The sequence below is a fragment of the Triturus cristatus genome, chromosome 4_1, assembly GCF_964204655.1.
Source record: "Triturus cristatus chromosome 4_1, aTriCri1.1, whole genome shotgun sequence".
NCBI classification, from domain to species: Eukaryota; Metazoa; Chordata; class Amphibia; order Caudata; family Salamandridae; genus Triturus; species Triturus cristatus.
In genome coordinates, this window is record NC_140585.1 from 535,426,531 (window position 1) to 535,442,326 (window position 15,796).

A 15,796-nucleotide genomic window follows, 5' to 3' on the forward strand; every position below is an offset into this window, starting at 1 on the left:
TTTACTGTTTCCCCGTTATCCGATTTAGTATTTTCAGGATTGGGTTTAACACTTTCATGGTTCATTATGACTTCAGTAATATCTCCGGAATCCAGGGAAACCGGACTGGCACTCCCCTGGGTTTCAGAGTCCTTACGTCAATCACAGGCCTCCAGGCCCGAGAGTGCCCCAAATCGATTGAAGGTAGTAACGTTGGGTTCATACCCATAAAAAATATCCGGATTAAACCCATGAGGAGCTACAGGCGTCCGAGATTCCCTAGATATAAATGGTCTAGGTCTCACATGGTTCGTGAATCTACTTTGATGCATATAAAAATAGCCTAACGGACGTGCCGTCACACTATTAGTGTCACAAGTCAAAGAAGCTGCACGTATCAGGACTGTATTAACGAGTTGAGGATATCTAAAATTGATTATAATACAGTCCCCACTACAGCTTTTCCGGGATGGGCCAACCCACTTCGTCCTTCTGGTAGATAAAATGTGATCTGCATAAACTAAAGGAAAACCGCATTTTCTGTTAAGCCAGGACGTAGTTTTATTTTTTAGTGACTCATGTGATTCCTCACGGGACTGTCCTTGCTGGTTTTCAAGGGTGGGCACATTTGTTAGAACAATCACATATGGCGCACACTCTGGGGGAAGATTAGTGGAACTGGTATTTGTTCCATATCTAGAGGAAGATGAACCTCCTTGTCCCGCAGAGGAATGTTTAACTGGATCACTGGGTAAAAAGGGGTTAGAAGGGGCAGTTTGCGGCAAAGCAAGAAGGTCGCAGGGAAGGATTACCTAGAGTACCATCAGGAACATCACCAGGAACATCATCAGTACAAACAACAGGAGGCTTAGAATTTCCACTACCAGCCAAAAGACTTGCTACGAGATCACCAAGCCTCTTCACTTCCACGTTAGCATTATTTAATTGGAGCATTAGAGATTGAGTATGCTCAGCTAACTTAGTTTCAAATTTAGCCTCAAGGGTAGCTACTAATAGTGCAAATTGGTCGGGTGCTAGAGTAGTACATGCTGGGCAGTTATCTTCCTGGGGTGCAGTTCCAGAACCGGTACTATTTTGGGCTAAATGTAGGGCTTCCAGTCGTTTTTTAATATGCTTCCCCCTCTTTTATTAAGTTGTTTCCTACAAGCTCTCACAGGTCTAGGGCTAGGTGGAACTTCCTCCAAAACAATAGTAGACAAGTCCTGGGGGTCCACCGGGCCCTCGGTGTAAACCTGTGCTTCGGCCGAGGTTACTTCGTCCGATAAACCTGGGCAAGTGCTCGCCTTGTTAGAGCCCTCAATTGTATCGTCAGCCACAAAGTTGGAGGTGGCATCGGGAGGGGCAAGGAGGCCCCCCTTGCCAAGGGAAACTCTACGGTCATTATTAATTTTATTGACCACTTTGACTAAATAGTTGTCCATCAGGCCAGTTCCATCTACAAGTTTGCCCAGTTTAGCGTTAGGCATAGTAAAAAAGGTATTAATCCAACAACAGAATCCAGTAGAGGATAAGCAAAGCCACTTTAAACGAACTGTCACTCAGTGGGGCCGCACAGAGCTGAATTATATAATATAATACGTCCCCAAGTCAAACACAGACCCCGGCGTAGGACCACCTCACATAACAAGTAGTCCGAGTCGATGTCATCAGGTCTGTGGCCCAGCCCAGCCTCGTCCAGCCCCGGACGGCCACAGACGGCCCGCCCTCTGCCCGGGCTCAGCCCGGCGATGCCCGCGCGTGTCCCGCGACGCGGGGGGAGCCTCGGGTGATGTAGCGCCTCCGGGCGCGCTTTCCGCCGGAAGTGGGCGGGTCACAGGTTGAATGCTGGGGGCTGTAGTCCCCCCTACAGCGGCTTCGATGGAGCGAGAGGCGGCGGGGGAGACTAACAGCGATGGAGCGGAGAGGTCAAGGGGACTCTACCCTAGAGCCCAGGAGCCAGGTAGGTACTGCTGCGTGACGGTTAAGGCTGTAATGCAAGGCGCGGTCCCCCTGATGGAGCACCAGATGGGGCCAGGAGGAAAACAACAGGGCTACTGTACGTTCTGACTCACTTTTGGCAATTCCACTGTTTGCCCACAAACTATTCCAAGTAAAAAATAGGCTCTTCAAGACTTTTCTAGCTCAAACTGTGCCAGCCCTCAAGACTTTCTTACTAGACACTGTGACCCTGCTACATCATTTGTAGGCCAAACTGCGTCCACCCCCAAAGATTACCTAAATTCTGAGATACCCTCTAGACCTGTGGTACTCATAGTACGGCCTGCGGACCCTTCAGGGAATGTACCCATGGCCCCCCAGAGAGAGAGAGAAAGGGTGATAGAGAGGGGGGAGGGGGAGAGAGTGGAGAGAGAGAGAGAGTGGAGAGAGAGAGAGACAGTGGCGAGAAAGAGAGACAGTGGAGAGAGAGAGAGCGAGTGAAAAGAGAGTAGAGAGATTGACTGACTGGCTGAGAGACTGACAGAGAGAGAGACAGAGAGAGAGACAGAGAGAGAGAGAGAGAGAGAGAGAGAGAGAGAGAGATTGACTAACTAAGAGAGAGACTAACTAAGAGAGAGACTGACTAAAAGAGAGACTGACTAAAAGAGAGACTGACTAAAAGAGAGACTGACTAAAAGAGAGACTGACTGGAAGAGACTGACAGAGACTGACAGAGACTGACAGACAGAGAGAGACTGACAGAGAGAGAGAGAGAGAGAGACTTACTCAGAGAGATAGAGACTGACAGAGAGAGAGAGAGACTGACAGAGAGAGAGAGACTGACAGAGACAGAGAAACTGACAGAGAGAGAGAGACTGACCGAGAGAGACAAACTGACAGAGATTGATTGACTGACTGACAGAGAGATTGACTGACTGACAGAGAGATTGACTGACTGAGACTGACTGACTGAGACTGACTGACTGAGACCGACTGACTCTGACTTACTGACTGACTGACAGAGAGAGACTAACTGACAGAGAGAGAATGACTGACAGAGAGAGAATGATAGACAGAGAGAGACTGACAGAGAGAGACTGACTGACAGGAAGAGAGACTGGCTGACAGAGAGAGAGACACAGAGAGAGACAGAGAGAGACAGAGAGAGAGAGAGAGAGAGGGAGACTGACTGACCGAGAGGGAGACACTGACTGACTGAGAGGGAGACACTGACTGACTGAGAGGGAGAGACTGACTGACAGAGAGAGACTGACAGAGAGAGAGAGACAGAGAGAGAGAGACTGATGGAATTGGGGTCAAGTGTATGCCTCTGAAGATTGCTGTTGTCTGCTAATGAAATGTATTATCTGCTTTTGAAATACAGCATTGTCGCATTGTCTAATGTTTTGAAACGGATTTGATTGTCTTTACTCTAGCCCCGCCCCCCCAATGACCACACCCCTTCCGGTGCCGCCCTTTTCCACCAACCACACTGTAATTTTGGCCCCCGACAGAAAGTTTGTGAGTACCCATGCTCTAGACTGATCTACCTGAACCTGAGCCCCACAACACTTTCCCAGCCTACGTTGTGCCCCAAGCTTTTCCTAGCTTGCCACAGTAGCCCCAATGCTTTTCAGACCCACGTTGTACCCCGGAACATCACACAACATGCCCCAAAACTAACCTAGCCAACATTGTGCCCCTCCCTACCTTTTCTGGACCACAATAAGGAGACTATATTTATCTAGCTAACATTATGCCTGAATACTTTCCTAGACCCCCTATTGGCACAACAATTTCAGAGTCCACATCTTATCCTCAAAATGTTACGGTCCAGAAAGTGCCCCCCAGTCCATTGTGTCAGTAGAGAGGCTCACACTCCACATTAGTGTAGCGTGAGACTGTTACTAACCGCACAACTCCACACCAGACTGTACCTTGTACAATAACAGAAGATGTAGCTGTCCCCACTGCTGACACACCCAGTGCTTGTCTCAGCCCCCAACACATTTGTACATAGATACATATTTAAGAGATATTGGCTTTGCTTCTGCATCAAAAAGTTATCACGTCAAATTACAATATAAATGTTTTTTATAGGGTATTTGCCTCTTTGGGGTGAAACCTTTCAACTTAAGTTAAAGAGCGTAACTATTTTACAACTTTCAATTTTGTTATTTTTCACTGCCGAGTATACTTTAAGCATGTGTGCTGTTGTAATGTGAGTCGACTCTTTTGAGCTGTCACTGCAGTTGAAAGAAGCCTACAGACCAGGGGCTGAAGGCGACTGGGCTGCCTCGCTGGGAGTTAACAGTGTCAAGGTCTAAGCCCTTTGTTATTCAGAGGTGCCTGGGACAGCGCGCATTCGCACCTCTTCCTCCTCGGCCACTGGAATTACAAAGGCCGAGCACACCTTACACATCAGCAGGAGGGGGAAGGGTCTGTTACAGAGGACGCAGTTGGGATCAGCTTTTCCATTTAGAGCTGTATTGTTCTCGGGGGTGTAGGACAGGAAAAGAGAGCTTCAAGTCTAAGTCTGTGAGAAAGCGCATTTTAGCATATTGACAGGTGACCTGGAAAATCGACTATAAGCCATTTTGGGGGAGAATAATTACGCAGTACATCCCAAGCAAAACAAAAGATGCCTTATTTCAAATATGTTTGTTTCCTTTTTTAAAACAAACAGCTCTGCCCCTGCCTTATTGTGAGAGGTTTTTTTTTTCTGAAAACACACTTTGAACTGTTCTGGATGTGGTTGCACTTTTCCTCTGATCTGAAGTTTATGCGTAACATGTTTGCATAACCTTTAAAGCAAGGCATAAAATGATTACAAGGTCCGATGCGTCCTTATTCACCTTCAGTTTATCATTTTTTAATTAAACGGTTTATTTTTTGTAATGATCGTTTAAGGTGACTGCAGCTTATGCAATAATGTTTTCACCATTCTACTTGCCATTGTGCCTAGAATTCACCATTTCTCATTTGCAGGTTAAAAACGATTTCCTTTATTTAAATTAAGTAAAGTAGTTATTTAACTTATAGAACATTGCATTGCAGGTATTCACACTGTGTTTTGCTGATAAACAATTTCTCACAAAGTGAGAAGCTCTTCCTAAATCACCAGCTGCGATGTCATTGTCAGTTTCCTCTTCATAATGGTTAAAATTTAGAGAAACCAGGAACAATGCTGTTTTTTTAATCTATTTGTAGGATTCAAGAAATACTGCGTGACATTTGAAAATTACACCTTCTTTGTATTTATAGTTTTACAAATGTAAAATCGCGCTGCGCTGGAGGTTTGGATCAGATTGTCTGTGCCTCATCCTGTTTTTTGTCAGTCACAAGCCATTTACACTTCAGGCTGCTTCTCTTTTAGCCAGCTTTACAAGGGTGTGTCCTTCTGCAGCACGGCCCATCTCCAATCTGACATCAGCTTCAGGTGTTTTCAGCCCACTGGTCTCTTGTCATGCTAACTGACCTTTTACTATTCACCGACCTGCACTTGCGCATCCTCACTGGGAACCCTGTGTTTGGTCACTCCAAGCACTGGTAATGAACAACGATCAGGGTTTTTTCTAACGTTATCTTCCAGTATGTGTTTGTGCTAGGCAGAGGAAATTATACTATGTAAAACGGCTGAAAATGGGTGAATTGTTAAACTGTTTGCTGTGCTGGGAAATCCATATTTATGGTAATTTCTGGCTTCGCAACTTCACCAAATTACAGTCTGAGCAAATTTTATAATATCTTTATCGAGCCCCTTGGCAATCTGCATCCTTGGCATTAAGTCTACATGGCAGGACCCTAACATTTAAAGGTTGTTTTCTTAATCAGCATTTTGCAGTTACATTTTCTACCATGCTCTCTTTTTAACAATTTTTTTCATCTATGTGTCTTCGAGGTACTAGGCAGGTACAAGCAGGGCTCGAGTCGGGGTACCACGCGGGTGGACGGCGTCCCCCCACTTATTTTACCGGGTTTTTACCGGGTGGACGCCGTCCACCCTGCCCAAAAGATGGAGCCGGTACCCGAGCCTGCGCGCGCCCTCAGCACTCACCAAACCTAACCTTCTATTGTCGAGAGAGGGCGAATAGAGCTCTTTAAGTTGTTTCACGTTGATGGAGCCGTTCAGTATGACAGACGGGCGCTCGTGGCCCTATATTAGAAAAGGTCAGTATGTGTTTATGCATTTCAGACGGAGACCGGCAAATTTACTGTGGGCAATAAATACGCACCGAACAAGCGCATCTTTCATTTCCCCGCTCCTTTGAGTGTCAATACGGTGACTAATTCCAACGTAAACATTCTCCTTTGCCCTTTGAACCTGCCCCCATCGCCTTCTAACCTTTGTTAATTAGTGGGGACTCCATCTCGTGACGTCACTTCCGGCTGTGAGGTCACTTCCGGTGACACCACCTAACTTGGAGCGTCCCCCCACTTCTTTTTTTTAGGACTTGTGCCCTGGGTACAAGCATAGGTCACTTATACCTTACATTTACATTCTACACGAAAATATGAAGTTTATATGCTTGCAAACTGTGTTTCTCTTCACCTATTTCTCAACAACTAAAACAACAGCAAGAAATAAAAAAATACAAAGTGTAGTCTAAGCACGACAACTACAACATAACATAATACTGCCTATACATTAGTACTGTTTCCGATGCTAAAAATAAACATTAATAAACAAAGCTAATAGTTTTGGCTTTTTATTGTGAAAAGGATTTTGTCTTTTCAATCTCAAAGGGACGTATGAAGGTAGAGAAGGACAAATGAAGGGAAGCACAGAGAGTGATATTGTTTTGCAGGAGTGAAACCATCCAACTGCAAAATCTATAGTGATTGTTACAGATGATCTGGCTGTTTCTGTGTACGCTCTCCTAGACAGAAAAGAGAAATGATGCACATGAAGATAAAATGGATATGTAAGATGCTACACTGTTGATTGTGCTTGGCTGGTAGTTATGATGTAGCAAGTGAGTACTCACCAGTGAGATTCTTCCATAATGTTGTGGCTATCATGGAGCTGCACATATGTATTGATAGAAATTAAGGGAAAAGAGAAACATCTACATTTGTGCATACATACCGCCTCTGGATGTGCAGCAAATCTATTTGCTGGGCTTGATTGACAGCACGTTTGTTTATAATACGGACAGAGTAGCATGAGCTTTGGTATTATTTCACTGATATTGAAGTGCTCCAATCATGTAGTAATGAACTTGTAGTTTTGTTTATACGTGTAGTGAGGTGAAGAAGAGTGCTGTTATATTTTTTGGATACTTACCATATTTGTATGTGCAGCTAATCCCTTGTGTTAGACCTGACATCCTTGGTGTGTTTTCGCCTGACTTTTTGCCTTCTGATCTCCTGTTTTGCTGACCTTATTATTGCTAGCTTTAGGATTGTGGGCACTTTACTACTTCTAACAAGTGCTAAAGTACATATGCTCTGTACTCTAAACATGATACCATTGGGTTGTCCAAGATTGACATATTTAATTAACTATTTAATTTACTTCTAAATTGTAAAAGTGCACTTTATGTGCCCAGGGCCTGTAAATTAAACGCTACTAGTGAATATAAGGTTCTAGAAAGAAAATGAAGAGCAAACTATGCTAATGATGACAAATAGGTCTACAGACTAGAAATGGAAAAAAATACACAGGCTGATAAAACGATCATAGGCATAATTTCCAGAGTTCACTATATCCCGAAAGAAGTTGTCACCAATTTTAAATCTTTTCTTAGTCTATAGCTAGCTCATCCTCCTCCAGTTTCCTTCTAGGTACCTTGTAATAATGTTGCATCCTTTTTTCTTGTTAAAATTGCTAAAATTCATTACATTTATTCTCTGATCCTTAGCCTACCACAAGACATATTTCTGGACCCCTAGTGTGGAAGCCTTTGCTCCCTGAGACCAGAAACAAAGCCTTTCCGGGGCAGAGGTGTTCACACCTCCCCAGGCCAGGAAGAGCCATCTGTGGTAGGGGAGCTTCAAAGGCCTGGCAGCCTTTGTAATGTGACTCCAGCCTTTCCTGCTATCAGGAGCAGGCCCACTTCCTGTCTCCCCTCCATTTCGGCGGGAAGACAGGCGGCAAAAATTAACCAACCCAGAAGGTGTGCCCACCTTTGCCAACTCCGCCCCTCAGGTGGGGGAGGTGAGGTGAAGCCCACTCTTCAGTGCCAGCCATCTTGCAGAAGGCAGGCACTACCCAATCAGGATTAGGGATTTTACTCACTCCCCCACGTGGGCTGAGCACTCCAAGGGTGTAGTCACCCTAAGGTCAGTAGCCCATTGGCTACTGACCCAGAGACCCCTAAACGCCCCCTAAATACAGTATTTAGGGGACAGCCCTGATCCAAGAAAGCAGATTCCCGCAACCTATGAAGAAAAAGGACGAAAGAAGACGCCCAGCAGAGGAGACTGCAGAGAGCAACTGATTTGGCCCCAGCCCTACCGGCCCATCTGCAGTTACCGGAGATCCTGCGCCAAAAATCATCTTGGCCTGCAGCCAGTGACCTCCAGAATCCCTGGGAGGACTGACTGCCTTCAACAAAGATCAGATCTCCTGTGAACAGCAGCCCTGTTCAAAAGAAACTCAGAAAACAGACTATGAGCCTGATTAGGAAAAAACAAAAACACGCCTGGAACCATCACTGCACCCGATGCGCACAGAACGATTCGGAGTGGCCCATTGGCCCCAGCGAGGTCCCCCAGCACTCCAGAGTCCAAGTCCACTGTGGGTTGACCCCTCCAGGACTTCCCGACGTCGCCTGCAGCCTCTGCACGGAGACCCCCCAACCGCGAGTGGCCCAGTAAGGTGAAATCCGACCTCAAAAGACACCCCTGCCTTTAGCCGCCCTGCGCCCTGGATAAAAGAACCCAAGGTGCACCTATGTCCCCGAGCCCTCCAACTTACCTGTCCAGCTGTTGGTTCCTCCGGGAAGGCTTCCTGGACTGAGCCTGCAGCTAAAAACACAAAACTGAAAATCCCTATTGATAACAACACGGCACCCAATGCCAAAACAGCACCCTTCACCCAGCCGCCCCTGCGCTGCTGCAGGTGCACTTTGTGTGCTAAACCGGATACCCCTTTGCCCTGAGCCTAACACCAGGAGCTTGGCTCCCACAACCAAGTGGCCTGCTAGTCAGCAGCCACCAACCGGAGGCCCCATATCTCCCATTGGATAACATTGGGCCTCAACACTCTGCACCCGGCCGCCCTAGTGCCGCTGAGGGTGTAACAAGAGTTCATCACTGATCATGGGGGACCCCTGAGTCTACCCGTAGAACCTCAACTCCCACTGCCAAGTACTTACCTTTAAACCGATAACACTATTTTACTCCATAGGATAACATTGACTGTTTTTCTTGGAAATGTTTCTAAGTGTGGAGTTTGAAAACCTAAATAAATTCTTTAACATTGTGCTTTTTTACAAAAACGATTTTACTTACTTGTTTGCATGAAATGTCCCAGGGTAGTATCCAGGTATACTACTCCGAGAAAGAAAAGTAATCTAAAAAGTAACTTACCTGGTATTTTACTGAAAAGCCCATTCAAGTCTATGTACTGTATTTACAAAGCATTGCATTTCTCTTAAACAATACTGTAAGTCAAAACAAAGTGCATATACAATTACCATTCCAAGCTGTATTACAACTGTATATTCACTGCAAAGTATTTATCCCTTACCTGTGCCAGGCTTGCTTGGTTCTATGAAATACAATAACTAAAAATATATTTTTATACAAAAACAATTGGTCTGAAGTTCATTTTTTGAGTGTGTACAACAAATGCTTAACACTGTCCTCTGATGCTGCCACACTACCACAAATAGAGAGAGGTGCTATCTAACTTTCTCTGCCTACCTTTGGGGTTCCACTGAACTCTGTGCACACTATACCTCACTTTGGTATGGTGTACACAGAGCCAGCTTCCTAAACTACCTCAGGGTTTTGTCAGGATATTCAGAAGTGTGTGATTTACCTGAAGCCACAGAAGAGACTGAGGATTTATTCAGTACCTGCACATGCACATTTATCTTCTATCCTGTCCTGTAGTTCCAGACTGAAATGCAGTGGCACGTCTTTCTCACTTAAGAGAAGCAGAGTGTGTCTGCCCATTCCAATTTAAATCTGTTAACCCTTGCAACAAAGCATACCTCAGGCTGTGAGGCTCAGTGACAGTATTTTGTTTTAATTGCTTTTTTATTAAACCACAATGTTTGAAAACCACACATCACACAACTATTAAATAGAAAACTGCTACTGTGGGACTGTCCTAATCACATACCACAGTGCCCCTGGAAGGAGGAGGCCCTGGGTAGTGACTCTTTAGCCCATCCCTTAAAGGTCTCTGAAACACAGAGTGCTCCCTGTAGGCCTGCATCCCATTGGGCCGAGAGCAAGGAGGTTAGTTGGAGGGAATGAAGACCAGGCAGATATTCTGCCAGCCCACAAAGCCATACGCAGTCATCCTTTATGAATGTCTCAACACTCACTTTTCTCTTGTGTACACATCCCAAACTATAACAATTACTTTGATACAGAGGTAGGGAACACACCAGCTTACCAGCTGAAGGGTTTTCAATAGGTCAAAAGTCATAATGTCTGTGCTAAAAAGTCTTATGACAGTTACATTATCCCCTTGCTTAAAAGCCTGCTCATAAGACCGGTACAGGAAAGAGTTAACTTTAAGATTTGTTGTTTAACATTCATGTGCTCGAATGTACTGCTGACAATATTGTAGCTAGGTCTGGTGGCTTAGTGGACTAATGTGCCTGCTGTAGGAGCCTGTGTTTCACCTCATGGACACAGGTTCAAATCTCACTGGGTCCACTCAGCCTTTTATCCTTCTGAGGTTGATAAAGGGAATATCATTCAGTAGGGTAACAATAAACATCTGTTATTCAGCGCCAAGATGCTCTCTGCATGCATGTGCGCTTTACAAATACACGTCTTTATATTAGTGCATTACAGATAAACGATCCCAAAGATGGTTAATTCAGATGCATTACAGTAGAGCTATCCCTTCAGGTACAGCTCTTTGAGTCCAGGCTTGCAAGGCATTCCTCATTCATAACATAATAATCCAGCCTTTTCCTAGGACAGCATGGTTTAACTTCAGATCAAATAGCCATACAGGGCACATAGGCAGTGTAGCTATCCTTCTTGCTGCAATGCTCTGTAATATGATGCGGTTACAGAGAATAAAAACACTGCAGGGCGATGGATCATGTATGTAGTCCATCATTCTGAGAAATACAATAAAGAACAAAATACAGCTTACCCAAAGTCAATAGTAGGAAGAAATATAACATAAGTCTTTAAGGAGAGAATTGGTGTGAAATGCTGGGTAGATCTTTAGAATAAGGGTCACTTAAGAGATATTTCCTTGATATGTATGTGTGTCACTATGCTCTTCCAACTAAAGGTTGATGGTAATATAAATGCGAGGAGCTTAAGTATGATCACAAGAGAATATTCTCAAAAATGACAGCGGATATTTACGGTGGTTTTGTTACGAGGTTACTGATAACTTATACTTACATGCACCATTGCTCCAGTAACCAGACACTCCGATTTTTACTATTCCACACAATAAATGCATGTCCCCTAAACAGTGTTCTTCTGCAGTGTACCTCGGATTTGGAGCTGGGTGTACCTGTTATAAGAAGTACATCATGCTGAAAAAGGGCTCACCAGGGCTCGAAGGCCATAACTATGGCCTAGCACTCGTACCCCTCTGCGTGGATTAAGCAAGTATATTTTAAAAAGGGGCATAAAAGTTAAAAGCACCCACTTTTCCCAATTATTGCTGTAAGGTTTTTATTTTTGAAAGGTTAATACTTGGTAATTCTTTGCGCTCTTCCCGCACTCTTCCTATCAAAAAACACACGCCGAAAACAGACAGCTGCTCGCATTTTCTCTGCTCCCCACAACAAAGATGTTAAAGAGTTTGCATTTTGTATTGGGAGGAAAGAGTGCCCTGCAAATCAGAGGTTTTAAACATTTAGAAAGGTAAACTTCTATCCTTTTCAGAACAGGAGAGAAGGCAGCGCTGTATTAGCAAAACAATGTTTTTTGGCCGACCACCTGAATAGGTGCTAATGTATGTAAACCAATGCCTTTGTTTCCTTTCCGAGGCAGGAAACGGAGGTCAAAGTCAAAAGCTGAGGCCTTCCCTGTCTAAATGAAAGGAAAACCTCGCCCTTCCCCCAGCAACATGTTTTGGGCTGCGACTTCAAAACTTGCTCAGGAATTGCAGAGACCCGAGAATAATGTAAAGTGTAATGCTTGTAGCGTAATGTTTAAGAGGTTCTAGTATATTTTAAATAAGGGGGTAATGACTATGTTGTCACAGTCCCTTCAAATTTAATACAGACATCCTCATGTCAAATCTCAAATCCTATCAGCAATACACAGAATATGTTTTCAGTAAAATAAAAGGGTTTTGGTTGAAGTCTTCTGTGGGCCACAAACAAAAGCAATTAAATAAACTGGCGCCAAACCTCGTACTCTGGTTCTTTGTACTGCAATTATCCTAACCCTTCATACACCTGGATCTCGCATTGTAAAAGTGATGGTTGTCCCCAAATATATCTGTTTTTGTTATCAGATTGTTTGTTTTTATGACTGTGATACAGTCACATAACTGCTGTAAGGGGTCCGTCTGTTCGTATTTAATAATTTCTCTGCATGTTTTTGTTTTGCGCAAGTCTTATCATCCCCATTAACAGTTTTCTTTCTTGTTATCTGTTACATAAATTCAGACTATTTTTTGTCATTTCGTACTGCCCCCAGCCCCCCAAAAATAAAAGTGGCTTATAGTATTTAGTGTTCCGGTGCATGTGTGGCAAGAGATTTATAATCTGGTATAATGGTGATAAAAGCATGCACAACAAGCATTGGCATAGCCAATAGGTCTCGCCTTTGGGACCTTATAAGTGTTTAGTTAGTGATGATTAAGTGCTTTAGGATGGGTAAAGCATGCAGGTGAAAGGGGGAGAATAGTGTGCAAATTGAGAGCTTGTCAGGAAAAGGGTGGGGATGAGATATGGCTTAAGGGCTACAGCTGCCACTTTTGGATCTGGGCTGGAGTCCCGACGTTGTTTTAACACCCTGTGATCCTGGGCAAGTCACTTAATCTCCCTGCGCCTAAAGCATAGTTAACTTGCCCTTGTATAATATAAGTGTTGATCTTGTAAAACACTCCAAATCCTTCTGGTTGAGTTCAGGCTATATAAAAACTGAGAGAAAGTAGTAAACATCACCAGAAAATGGACTGAAAACACAGAATAGTTTGACATACACATGTCACTTGCCTTGAAACGCCGGCTTTCTAATTAGGTGCCTGTATGTGACTTAATATGAATGGGACAAGAAAGAGAGCAAAATAAATTAAAGAGAGAAAAGAGAAGAGAGCGAGGCAGGCAGGCATGGAGCAAGGGAGGGAAGAAAAGGGGAGAGGACAAAGAATGGTTGAGCGAGGATGAGAGGAGACAGACTGGGAATTAGAAAAAAAGAGGGGCAGGTGAGAATAAAAGAGTGAGAAATAGCAACAGTTGATTGAAAAATGAGAAGAGACCGAAAAGGAAGAAAGAGAGAAGAGTGTGCAGAGGAAGACGGGAGCGAGATAAGAAGAGAAAAGTTTAAAGAGAAGCATAGGAGAAAATAAGAGAAAAGAGATTAAGAGTAAGGGAGGAAGAAACAGAGAGAAGAAGGCATGGAGCAAGAGGGTGGATTAGAGAGCGACTACAAAGAGTGAGACGAGCGAGAGACCAGAGAGAGAGTGTGGGGAATGCCTGGGCCGTAAAACCAATGAACCCTGCATATTTTAATCTAAGCAATTTTCTTCAAGCGTATTATTTTTTTGCACATCACGTTGTCAGTCATATTGTCGGTACACAAAAGCATCTCGTTCCCGCTTTAAAAGCTGTTTTTTCACGAATTCCAAGACATCCCTTCCTTGACAATAGGGAGAGACCATGATTGGGGCGATAGGGGAAGTGGCAGTTTTTGGGAGACGCATAATTGAACAGTGTTGTTGGCGCGGCTGCCCATTCCTCCGCGGATTTGGCATAGTGGGAGGTTGACAAGAATTGGAGCAGTTATGCTTGCTCGAATGGTTTGTCCAGAGCAGTGATTCATGTTTTCCCCTAAAGGCTGCCCCTCATTAGCATGAACTCTGGGAGAGCGCACACCGACCTCAGACTCCCCGCAGGAGAAGCCTGAATAAGCTCCCGAAAAATGATTGCAAAGGCGCTTTGGCTCCTGCTTTGCGCCGTGGAGATGTGTAGCGAGGAGGCGCGAGGGAGAGGTCCCTGACGTGAACTACGCCAGCACGGCCCATTTCCGAATTCCTGCGTGACACTGTACCTAATGCTGTAATATCGCTGTGATTATTAATTTATTAAGGTGTTTAGGAATAGGCATTTTAAACATGAACAGCTAAAATACTGTGTTTTTATGGGGGCTATGTTAAAAAAAAAAAAAAACTGTACTCCACAAGACAAGAGCGATGTATTCACTTATGTATGTATTCATTTTAAGAATTTTATAAAGCGCGCTAGTTTGTGGTAAAGAACCACTTCATAAACCTGACCTGAAAAATGTGTTTACATTGTGTATTTTCAGGCTTTGTGAAGCTTATCACTCTGGTCTGTTTCATTAGCAGACTGGAGAAGGCTGAAACTCTTCCGTGCAGTAAGGGAGGGGGAGGAGCGGGTGAGAGAGGGGGAGGAAAGCCGGCCATGCGAGGAATGCTAGAAACCAGGATAGCAGCTGTGCGCGTGCACGACATCGTGAACGAAAGCTGGAGGCCTGAAAAAAGACATTAGGTTAGCACTTCCAAAACCCGCTTACTAAAACTCTCGCCAGAGCAGGTCTATAAGCGCTGGCTCAGGCGAGACCTAAAAATGATTTAGATCAGTTGTGAAGCATCCTGGTGGTGACTGCTTTAAATGCCCATTGCCTCATGCAGAGTGTAGTACATTACAAGAAAAAATACAATGGCAGTGAGGGCTCAAAACAAGGGTGCACTGGTGTATTATCAAGACAACTTCTATTATCACACCTACACGCTCAACTTTCAGTGGCCCCACTGCCCCTGGGCCACGTTAATACAAAGTCCAGCTTTTGACGAAAAGGAGCGTGTCCCAATCAATCAATAATTTTTCTTTACAAGAATAGTAATTTATATTCCATTACTTATTCATCCAAATAATCACTTGGGGGCTCGCGTTTAATTTGAATCCAAATGTTTATTCAATCGGTATTATTTATCACAAGTAGTCAGCTCAGCCCAGGCAAATACGTTATGGAATAAAAATTACTATTGTTGTAATCTTGGAAAGAAAAATGATTAAGTGTGGTACATTATTCAGATGACAAAGGTCCTGATGAGACAAAACAAGTAGACATGGGTCGAAATGTTGGCAATCCCGCCTTTGGTTATTTAGCGCTTTCGATTTCACTAGGAAATATTGCATACAAACGGATACTAATTAATTCCAAAACTGTTCAGAATAATTTTTCACCAATAGGCTTTATACAGGGTCTTGTTGTATGGTTTTGTATAGATGTTCACTGTTTGAGCACTACGTTGTCTGCACTGTCATTGCATTATGTAAATTGTTATGTTATATCATGCCAAAGCCATCATAGGAAATCTGACTGAAAGCATACGAGATAAACTACCAACAATAAGACCTGCAGTTTTGATAAGAAATACCACCATAACACATATTATAAATGTGCACATCTATCCGTCACACATCACACTGCTAAGTTCTGTGTCCCATAACAGGACAGCCAAACCTCTGAGGATATCATACACAATGTGGAAGCGCTTCCCACATAGGCTCAAAGCAAAGAC